Below are 11,120 nucleotides of genomic sequence, written 5' to 3'. Positions count from 1 at the left end.
TTTAGTCCCAGCCAGACCCTTTTCTGACTCCAGCTCCTGGCTGTTGGGTCTTGTCCTGCCTTGGCCAGTGAGTGTGAGGATATAGATATTCAGGACTGTCTGTAAAGGCCTAGACTCTAAGAATTTAGGTGTATTCTTATCACTTAGCTAGTTACAGAGGTATAAAAGAAAGAATCAAAATCACTGTCTGCCAGTGTAAGGGCCTTCTCTTACTGTGACAGTCTGAGGCCCTGTGCTTAGGCTAAGGCCTTTGGCTAAGTAACAGAGGCAACCATAAACTGGGAAGCGACCGGTCACCTCCTCACATTCCAAACTAGTCACATTGAAAGAAGGTGCTATTGGGCTGTTAGGATACAATCCTGTCCTGATAGTGCCTGTCACCTCCAGAGAAAGGGACGTGCCTCGAAGATGTAAAAGGAAACTTAGTTTGATAGCATCCTGTCTGGCAAGAACTCACTTAGCAATAGCTAGGATGTGAAATCCTCATTTCTGTGTTTGTTGTATCACTGTAGTCCCCATTTTCCTATTGTTTGTCTGTATAATCTCTGTCTGGTTCTGTGATTGTTCCTGTCTGCTGTATAATTAATTTTGCTGGGTGTAAACTAATTAAGGTGGTGGGATATAATTGGTTACATAATCATGTTACAATATGTTAGGATTGGTTAGTTAAATTTCAGGAAAATGATTGGTTAAGGTATAGCTAAGCAGAACTCAAGTTTTACTATATAGTCTGCAGTCAATCAGGAAGTGTGTGTGTGGTGGGGGAATGGGAATCATGTTTAGCTAAAGAGGGAAATGGGAACAGGGAATGGGGGCGGGGGGGAAATTGGAATCATGTTTGGCTAAGGGTAGGAATGGGAACAGGGCCACAGATAAGATTCTGTGGTGTCAGAGCTGGGAAGGGGGAAACTAAGGAAGGAAACTGGAATCATGCTTGCTGGAAGTTCACCCCAATAAACATTGAATTGTTTGCACCTTTGGACTTCGGGTATTGTTGCTCTCTGTTCATGCGAGAAGGACCAGGGAAGTAAGTGGGTGAAGGAATAAGCCCCCTAACAGTGAGGTTGAAGAACCCTCTGCTCTCAGAAACCCCCACCCCATGGAGGTGCCTATAGATGGGGGCTGAGTCCCCTCTTTGCCTCCAGTACCCTCAGGAGATTGCTCTTCTTGGAGCTCTCCCCACCAGGAAGGGTCTCCAGATGTCAGCTCTCTAGAGATCTGCCCTAGCTCTGCCTGCAGTGCCGGGCTGGAGGGCAGAGACACTGGGTGGGTTCTGGCTCTGGGGTGTCCAGGTGGGTAAGTCTGGAAGGTCAGCATTGTCCCTCCTTGCTTTGAAGTCTATGTGTCTGGGAATCTAGGTGCAGAATAGTCCAGAGGTTTCCTTACACTGGTAGCTGGAGGGGGAGCAATGTTAACCACATCCTCAGCCAGGGGTATTGGGAAGCAGTGTCAGCTACATTGCGGGGGCATCATTAGCCACTGTCCCCAGCCAGTTTGTTTAGGCAACAGAGCAGAAAGGAAACCTTTCCCCCATTGTGGGTGCGGCTGTGACCTGACAATTTCCCACTGGGTGTCTCTGCACCTGGCCCAACCAGGATGGGGGTTTCCAAGCAGCAGGGTACATGCCCCTGTAGTTGGCAGGTTCTGCCCTCCCCTCCCCTCACCTGGTCCATATAACCCCCAGGGCTGAGGTAGAGTCTCCGTTCATGTCCCTGGATGGTTCCAACGATGCAGCTCTTGACCCTGGTCCTGCTTCCCCCGGCCTTTCCCCTGTCCCCCGACTGAGAACTGTTCAGGGAGGGGAGCCTTGGGAGCAAATCATGCCTCTCGGATGGACCAATCAGAAGCTGTTCTACAGCTATGTCATAACACAAATTCTTCCTGAACCAATCATATCATACCAAGATTTTAAAACAAGAGCCCTCCACCTCCCTCCATCCCTCTCCCCTCCCCCAGCTGTTAAGCTTTATAAAGGGAGGATGTCACATCCAAGAACATTTCAAAAGAAATGTGTAACTGCGTGAAGGAGTACGCTAAATACCCCCACGTTCTCCCTTGTTATTTGAAGCTGTTATCTACTGCGATAAAATGTTCATTAGCATGCTTTTATAAGACAAAAACTATCGCTTTGTGAAACTCAGAGATAGCCTGTCTGAAGAAACCCCCCTTCCTCCATTTAACACTTTTGCAAAGCCCAGGAATTCTTTTCTTATCATGAAATAACATAACTGCATGTCAGGAATATTAGCTGGTTTTATACTGGATGACACTAAGAAAACAGCTTAAACAAAAATTAGCTACGTTTTTCAAATTTAAAAGGAAAACCTTGTATTTTCTCCTCCCCCCCCCTCCCCCTTCTAACTGTTTTGAAGATAAGTATTTTCTTTGGCTAACAGTGAAAATATAGATACTCCTTTTAACAAAAGATGTTTTATTTCCCTCAAAAAATACACCAACTTGCTTTAGATTTATACGAAACAGTGAATGTCCTATTCCCAGCACTGACAGTAAAAGTTTAAAGGAGAAAAATTATGTAGCAACAGGTCCCCCTTCCTTTTTGTGCCTAGAAGACAACAGTGAGAAGGAAGTAGATAAAACTCCCTTCTAATTGTTTTGAAGATAAGCTCCTTTCTTAATTCTTTGGCTAAGAGTGAATACAAAGATACATCTTTTAAGAAAAGATGTTCTACTTCTCTCAAAAAACACTGGCTTGCTTTTTAAACTTTTGCCCAAAGGAAAAATTCTGTAAAGAAATTATACAACTTTTTACAACCAGAGGCCCCGCTTCTAAAATAAAGATAATGACCGACAACTCCAGGGTTAAAAACCCCAACCCTCAGAAAGACCCCAAGCCATAAAATGACTTTAGCTAAAAACTTTGTAAAGCGTGAAAGTCCCATTCCCAGCATTGACAATAAAAGTTCAAAAGAACCTATATTAGCAGGTTCGTACAGTGGATGGTGCTAAGAAAGCAGCTTATACAAAAAGTCGCTCCTTTTTTCAAATAAAAAAGGAAACCCTTGTATTTTACAACAAAGAGATGCATCTCCTAAGATAAACGCCCACCCTGGTTATCTGAGGAAACACAAGCCTTCAGTAAACCATAAAAACCAGTGTTGTATGAGCTGTAAGGTAACCAGGTGTCTTTTTTAGCAGTATTTTGTAGAAGTTCAGTGACATAAAAATGTTCACGATACACTTGCCTAGCCTTTGAAAAATAGTGTTTTTCAAGCACCAAACCAGGAGCCGAGTAGAAGCTGAAACCTGTCGCAAGTGAGGGGCGTTTACATAACGTTTTTCAATACAAAACGAAGAGTTAGCATGCAGTCAGGGCAATTTGAAGCAGCATGCTTTTTAAAAAAGCTCCAAACTTTTGCAGCAAAAACACAGGCTTAAATTGAAATAACCGAAGCCTAAAAAGATGCTAAGTTAACTCAGTTTCCATAACTAAATAATGATCGTCTCTGTGACACAAAGATCTCAGTCTAACTGCCTTACCTGATAAGATCAACCCAGCTGGATAGAAAGCTGGCTCGATTGTTGGGCTCAACGGGTAGTGATCAACGGCTCAATGTCTAGTTGGCAGCCAGTATCAAGTGGAGTGCCCCAGGAGTCGGTCCCACCACCTTAATTAGGCTCAAGCATTGTCACTTTCCCCAGACGGTGACGATGCTGATCCTGATCCTGCTGCCCACGGCCTTTCTCCTGCCCCCTGGGGCTGGGGCTGGTGAGTGCGGGAGCATCAGGGATCATGGGGAGTGGAGCCGGGAGCTTTCTGGGCTGTTTGCAAATCCCAGATCCTCCGCAGAGTCAGATACATCTGCCAGGGTGATCGCTGGCTCCCAGGACCCGGCTAGGGAAGGGTTTGGAGGTGGGAGTGAAGGCTGGGTGGTGGAGCTGGTACTGAGATAATGGCCCCGAGAGACACACAGAGAGACAGAGAGCAGGAGAGAGACACTGGGGTATCTCAAGTGGGGGCTGGGAGCCAAGACGCCTGGGTTCTATCCCCTGCTTCGGAGTAGGGTCAGGGCCGTCCCTAACCATACACAAAGTACGCAGCTGCGTGCTGTCCAGCCCCTGCTCCGCCTCTTCCCCATGGCCCCCGCCCCTCCTCCGCCCCAGCCCCGCCCCCACTCCCCTGAGGACTGCAGCAGGGTCAGGCCTGCACTCACCGGTGGCACTCACCCTTCTCCCCTGCCCACCCCACGGAGGCCTGGGGCTGCGTAGGGCCCCAGAATGGCTAGTGAGTAGGGTCTGAGTAGGGTCTAGTCATTAGACCAGGGCTGGGGCTGGGAGTCAGGACTCCTGGGTTCTAGCTCATTCTTCCTTTGTCTGTGCTGTCATTTTAAATCGAAGTTCTTTAGGGAAGGGACTGACTTTCCCTGAGGGTCTGCGCAGCACCCGGCAGAACGGGGCCCTCCTCTGGGTTGGTGGCACCATATGCAAATAACAGCACCAGACTGTCAAAACAGCCTCCTTCATATGGACGTCAAACTAACATCCATGAGTCGTCTGTTAAAACGTTCAGATGTGAGCTGCACACAAACTTGTATGGCTTTAATTAACCTGATTTTAAACCACATCTGTAGTTCAACTGGGTCAGCTCTGCCTGTGGCTGCCCTGATATTGATTTAAACCTGGCCAAAGCATCGGAAACTTCCCAGGGGCCAGTTAACCTCAGAGAACCAGCCTTCAACCCATACAAGTGTCTCAGGACGTGCATTTGCACAAGGTTAAAACAAACCATGCAGTCTGGCAATTCCTAAGTCCTACATCCCTCTGATGGTTAGAGACCCTCTCACTTCCACCTCCATCTATCCCTGCCCAGTTTATCCCCATTTGTTCTTCTGCCTACGTTGTCCTTCAGCTTCACCAGCTCTTCCCTGCCCCTCCTGTCACCTCCACCCTGATGTCTTTACACCAATTGTCTAGCTTTGACTTCATCCACGTGGGCTGAGACGTGTTCAGAGTTGGTCAGAAAAGTTTTTCCCTGGGAAATTTCAACTTTTCATTGAAAACCCCCAAAGTAATTTGTTTTTCGAGTATTTTTTTTTATTTTTTCAAAAGATATATAGAGACAGTGAGAAAACAAAAACAAACAGCAAAATATACATAAATTTCTCATAATGCATAAACACCTCATAAGGTATTAAGTATTTGCTACCTCACCTTAGCTAGGCTTCAAATATTTAGTTATCTATAATATGAATGGTTAGAATATCAATCCCTTATTGTATTCCACAATTTACAAACAAAATATGCGTTATAAAAATCCCGCTAGTTAAAGAAAAGTTATTAAAGTAAGATAAAGGCTAGAAGCAAAATTCAAATGAGAGGGATAGATACAGGGAGTGGAAGGAAGTGGGTAGGGAAGTGGGGTGGTGAAGTGGACCCATGCATTTGACAGGATGATCAGATACTTCCAGGAAAGCATCTCATATCTCTAACAACTTCTCTTGGGAATCTCTGTAACAGTCAATAGCTCTTTCCCTTGGCAGCCAAGCTGAGGATGTCTACGCTCTAATCTTTGATTGTTGGTTGTTTTTTGGATTTCCGTTTTGGCGGTACTTGCTTTTCACTGCTGTTAGTGCTCTGCTTAGCCAAAGTCTTTCTGTTTTATTCTGCTTCCAGTTAACACCCACTAGGTTGAAAATTACAGGTTTAATTTTATTTGATGGGGGGAAAAAAACACCGTCCCCTTCAGTTCTGCCCAAAGCCTACTGGTCTATGACTTCTATATGGGTGAAGTCAGCACCTTCTGTGTCACAGCTGATTTAGCAGCATGTGCATTGAACAGTTGAAGAGGGGTCCAATGCATCCTCCATAGGATTTCCTGTGGAATTCATCTTAAATGAGGCTCCAAGGAACAGTTTGGAGCACTGGCTAAAGTTTGTTTCCATTTGGTTAGCAGAAAATAATTGGTCTTGTTCCTCCTCCCAATGCTTTTTTAGAGGATCAGTGTTTCGTTCAAATTTGCTGGCTAGCTGTGCATATAATGTTGCCATAGGTCTCGGCAATCTAGGTAACATTTGGAGAAATGACAGCAGTAAAGGGTCAGGGATGGTGATGGCATCAGAGCTAAACGGATGAGGAACAGCATGTTTCCATTGCATACCTTGCCACTCCTTCTTAATCTTTAGCGTGACCATAGAGAAAATTATTTTGGTGACCGAAAACTTACAAATTGTCAGCTGAAAAGTGCCGAAAGCTGGGGGAAATGATCAGTTTGCCAAGAAAAATGCTGAAATGTTTGAGGCAAGGAGATGCTTTCTGGGAGATTTTTCATTATCTAGAAAACCCTATTTTCTGTACAAAACCAGTTTGGAGGTCCAGCTTGGGAGCAGCCCTGGCTTGTCACTGTGGTTTGATGGAGAAGGTAAAACATCAGCAGGGGACATGTCAGTGGCGTTCTGGGTGATACTGGTCCCCAAAGCTGTTAACTCAGGGCAGTGCGATTACTGACCCACTCCTGGTGTATTTGGTACTGATTCTCCACCCAGCAAGGTGAGAGCTTTAGATTTACCCTCCAGCACCGTGGGGAGTTCAGTGTGGGGGAAAGCTCAGCACAGGGCAATGTTCCTGCTACAGGAATCCCCCAGGAATAGCATCACAGTGGTTGGGTTGAGGCTGTGGGGACTCCCCTTTGGGATGGGGAGAGTGATCCCAGCTCAGCCCAAGGACACAAAGGGGTTCTTTATATGAATCTGTTCCCCCACCCCACACACCGGGTGAGATCATCGGAGGACAGGAAGCCCAGCCTCACTCCAGGCCCTACATGGCCTATTTGGATATATGACGCGGAGACAAGAGGTAACGCTATGGAGGGTTCCTGGTGGCAGGGATCTTTGTGCTGATGGCTGCTCACTGCAATGGAGAGTAAGCGCCTCTGTGCTGGGGATGTCGAGGCAGGTCGGGGTTAGAGGGTGATGGGGGAGCCGGGAGCTCTGGAGCCGTCGTGGGTTCCAGGGAAGGAACAGTTAGTAGGACTGGATGCAGGGGAGACTGGGATGTGCTGTGCTGAGGGAGGCCAGGTCTGAGGGGCTTGAGAGTTTCCTATGCTGTGTTTAAATGCTCAATAAACTCTCCTGTTTTACGCTGGCTGAGAGTCACTCTGGTCTAGAGAACAGGGTTACATTATTCTCTCTGAGAGTGGAGGCCCTGGGGGTCCAGAGCGAGTGGACTCCCTGAGGGGGCCCACGGTGAGAGACAGGCTTGCTAAGGCTCAGAGAGGTGCGGTTGCAGGAGGTGGAGGGGCTTAACTCCTGAGAGAGAGTGGACCCCCAAGAAGGGCTGTCTCACTGAAGGAGGTTCCCCTCACGGACCACACGGGGCCAAGAGTGGGCACAACCTGTGAGTCTGTGACAGGTGATAAGGTGTTTTTGTCTTTCATCATTTTTCTGTGTGAGTTCATATGAGAGTGGTTGTCTCATTTCACCCACCTGGTTGTTATTGGGGCATTTAGTGAGAAACCACATGTTGTGATGGGCATGTGTAGGACCCATGGATCTTGAAAGGTGCATTATGGGAGGGGGTGTTGATCATTGTAGCAGTGGAGATATTTCTGCAAGTTTTGCATCTTTTCTTCTGGCAAGGTCTCATGCTACTTCGGGTTGGTGGGTCCTGGACTGTGCAGAGCTTGCTTCTTATGATGAGTTTGGAGAGAAATATGTACTAAGTACTTATGCTAAACAACCTGTTCCACGTACTTACCTGTGACACCCCAATATCCTTTCCCAGATCTGAAGAAGAGCTCTGTGTAGACTCGAAAGCTTGTATCTCTCAGCAACAAAAGTTGGTCCAATAAAAGATATCCCCTCACAGCTTTGGTCAATAAAGGTAACAGTGTTAATGTTGTATACTTATAATTCTGGAAGGCATTTGACTGGGTACTGCACATGCTGATTAAAAAGTAGAATGATATAAGATTACCATTGCACGCGTGACATAGGTTAAAAGATGGCTACATGAGAGGTCTCAAAATGTAATTGTAAATGGGGAATCATCATCAAATAGGTGTGTTTCCTGTGGGGTCAGGTATCAGTTCTTGTCCTATGCAATTTAACATTTTTATCAATGCCCTGGAAGAAGACATGAAGTCATCACAGATAATGTTTGCAGATGACTCAAAAATTGGAGGAGTGATAAATAATGAAGAGGAAAGGGCACCGACACAGAGTGATCTGGATTTTTTGGTAAACTGGATGCAAGCAAACATTACGCATTTTAACATGGCTAAATGTCAGTGTATACATCCAAGACAAAAGAATGTCAGCCATACTTACAGGATGGGGGACTCTGTCCTGGGAAGCAGAGATTCTGCAGAAGATTTGGAAGTCACGGTGGATAAGTAGCTGAACATGATCTCCCAGTGTGACGCTGTGGCCAAAATGGCTAATGGGATCCTGGGATGCATAAACAAGGGAATCTTGAGTAGGAGTATAGAGGTTATTTTACCTCTGGATTTGACACTGGTGCAACTGCTGCTGGAATCCCATGTCCAGATCTGGGGCCCACAATTAAAGAAGTATTTTGATAAAGTGGGGAGGGGTCAGAGAAGAGCCATGAGAATGATCAAAGGATTAGAAAACATGCCTTATAGTGATAGACTCAAAGAGCTCAATCTGTTTAGTTTAACAAAGAGAAACCTATTGGGTGACATGATCACAGTCTAGAAGTAACTACACAGGGAACAAAAATTTAATAATGAGGACTTCAATCTTCCAGAGAAAGGTCTCACACAATCCAAAGGCTTGAAGCTGAAGCTAGACAAATTCAGACTAGAAATAAGGTGTAAATTTTTAACAGTGAGGGTAATTAACTAGCCAAGAATCATGGTCAATTCTTAATCATCGACAATTTTAAAATGAAGACTGGATGTTTTTTTCTAAATTATTCGCTCTAGGAATAATTGTGGGGCAGTTCTCTGGGCAGTGTTACACAGGAGGTCAGACTAGATGATCACCATGGTCCCTCCAGGTCTTGGAATCTATGAATTTAGGTGTGGGGATGGATGTACAGATGGCTGACATGGACAGACAGATTGATGGATGGATGGACAGGCAGGGACGGATAGATGGATGAAGGTACAGATGGATGGAGGGACAGATGGATGGACAGATGAACAGATGGATGGGCTTTTTCATCATAATGATGACACTCACAACATTGATGCACCCTCCTGCCTTAGTAAGCACAACCTAACCTCAAAGAATTACCCAGAATTAAATCAACATGAACAAACAAACAAATAAGATCTGAACAACTCAAAAATGAGAAGAAAGAAAGAAAGAAAGAAAGAAAGAAAGAAAGAAAGAAAGAAAGAAAGAAAGAAAGAAAGAAAGAAAGAAAGAAAGAAAGAAAGAAAGAAAGAAAGAAAGAAAGAAAGAAAGAAAGAAAGAAAGAAAGAAAGAAAGAAAGAAAGAATTAGAAGGGACCTTGATATGTCACCTTGTCCAGTCCCCTGCACTGAGGTAGGTCTAAGTATTATCTAGACCATCCCTGACAGATGTTTGTCTGACCTGCTCTCAGAAATCTCCAATGATGGAGATTCCACAAACTCCCTAGACAATTTATTCCAGTGCTTAACTACTCTGACAGTCAGGATTTTTTTTTCTAATGTCCATCCTAAATCTCTCTTGTTGCAATTTAAGCCATTGCTTCATGTCCTTTCCTCAGCAGTAAAGGAGAACAATTTATCATTCTCCTATTCATAACAATCTTGTAGGTATTCGAAGACTGTTATCATGTCCTCCTCAGTCTCCTCTTCTCCAGACTAAACAAACCCAGTTTCTTCAATCTTTCCTCATAGGTCATGTGTTCTAGTCCTTTAATCATTTTTGTTGCTCTCCTCTGGACTTTCTCCAATTTCTCCACATCTTTCCTGAAATGCTGGACCCTCAGCAGGACATAAAATCCCAGTTGAGGACTAATCAGTGCTGAATAGCGCAGAAGAATTACTTCTTGTGTCTTGCTTACAACACTCCAGCTAATAGATCTCAGAATGATGTTCACTTGTTTTGAAACAGGATTACACTGTTGGCTCATATTTAATTTGTGATCTACTCCTTCCCAGGCAGTCATTTCCCATTTCATATGTGTGCAATGGGTTGTTCCTTCCTAAGTACAGTGATTTGCATTTGTCGTTATTGAGTTGTGTCCTATTTATTTCACACCATCTCGGCAGTTTATCAAGATCATTTTGAATTCTAATCCCGTCCTCCGAACTGCGCACAACCCCTCCCATCTTGGTATCATCTGCATACTTTATAAGTGTACTCTCTATGCCATTTATGCAGTTATTGAATAGAACCTGACCCAGGATAGATCCCTGCAGGACTCCACTCAATATGCTGCTCCTGCTTGGCTGTGAACCACTGATAACAACTCTCTGGGAACAGTTTTCCAACCAGTTATGTGCCCACCTTATAGTAGGTTCTTCTAGGCTATATTTCCCTAATTTGTTTACGAGAAGGTCATGTGAGACATAACAAAAGCTTTACTAAACTTGAGATAAATCACATGTACTGCTGCCCACCTATCAACTAGGCTTGCTACCCTGTCAAAGGATACTAGGTTGGTTAGACGTGATTTGTTCTTGACAAATACATGTTAACTCTTACTTATTACCTTCTTTTCTTTTTGGTGCTTAAAATTATAGAAACATAGATCCATAGAAGATTAGGGTTGGAAGAGACCTCAGGAGGTCAGCTAGTCCAACCCCCTGCTCAAAGCAGGACCAAACCCTAGTAAATCATACCAGCCAGGGCTTGGTTAAGCTGGGCCTTAAAACCTCTAAGGATGGAGATCTGAGTGTTGGATTATTTGCTCCATTCTCTTTCCAGGTACCAAAATATAGATGACTGGTCTATAATTCCCTGGGTTGCCCTTATTCCCCTTTTTTATAGACAGGTACTATCTTTGCCCTTTTCCAGTCCTCTGAGATCTCTCCCGTCGTCCATGATTCTCTAAGATAACCAATAATGCCTCAGAGATCTCTTTAGCTAGATAGATAGATAGATAGATAGATAGATAGATAGATAGATAGATAGATAGATAGATAGATTCTGGACTTGCACTGCTGCTGAGACCCCAGTCGGACTTGGGGGTCTTAGCATAATTTA

Source organism: Lepidochelys kempii, chromosome 13 (assembly GCF_965140265.1).
Source record: "Lepidochelys kempii isolate rLepKem1 chromosome 13, rLepKem1.hap2, whole genome shotgun sequence".
NCBI classification, from domain to species: Eukaryota; Metazoa; Chordata; order Testudines; family Cheloniidae; genus Lepidochelys; species Lepidochelys kempii.
This window is presented reverse-complemented; position numbering follows the sequence as displayed.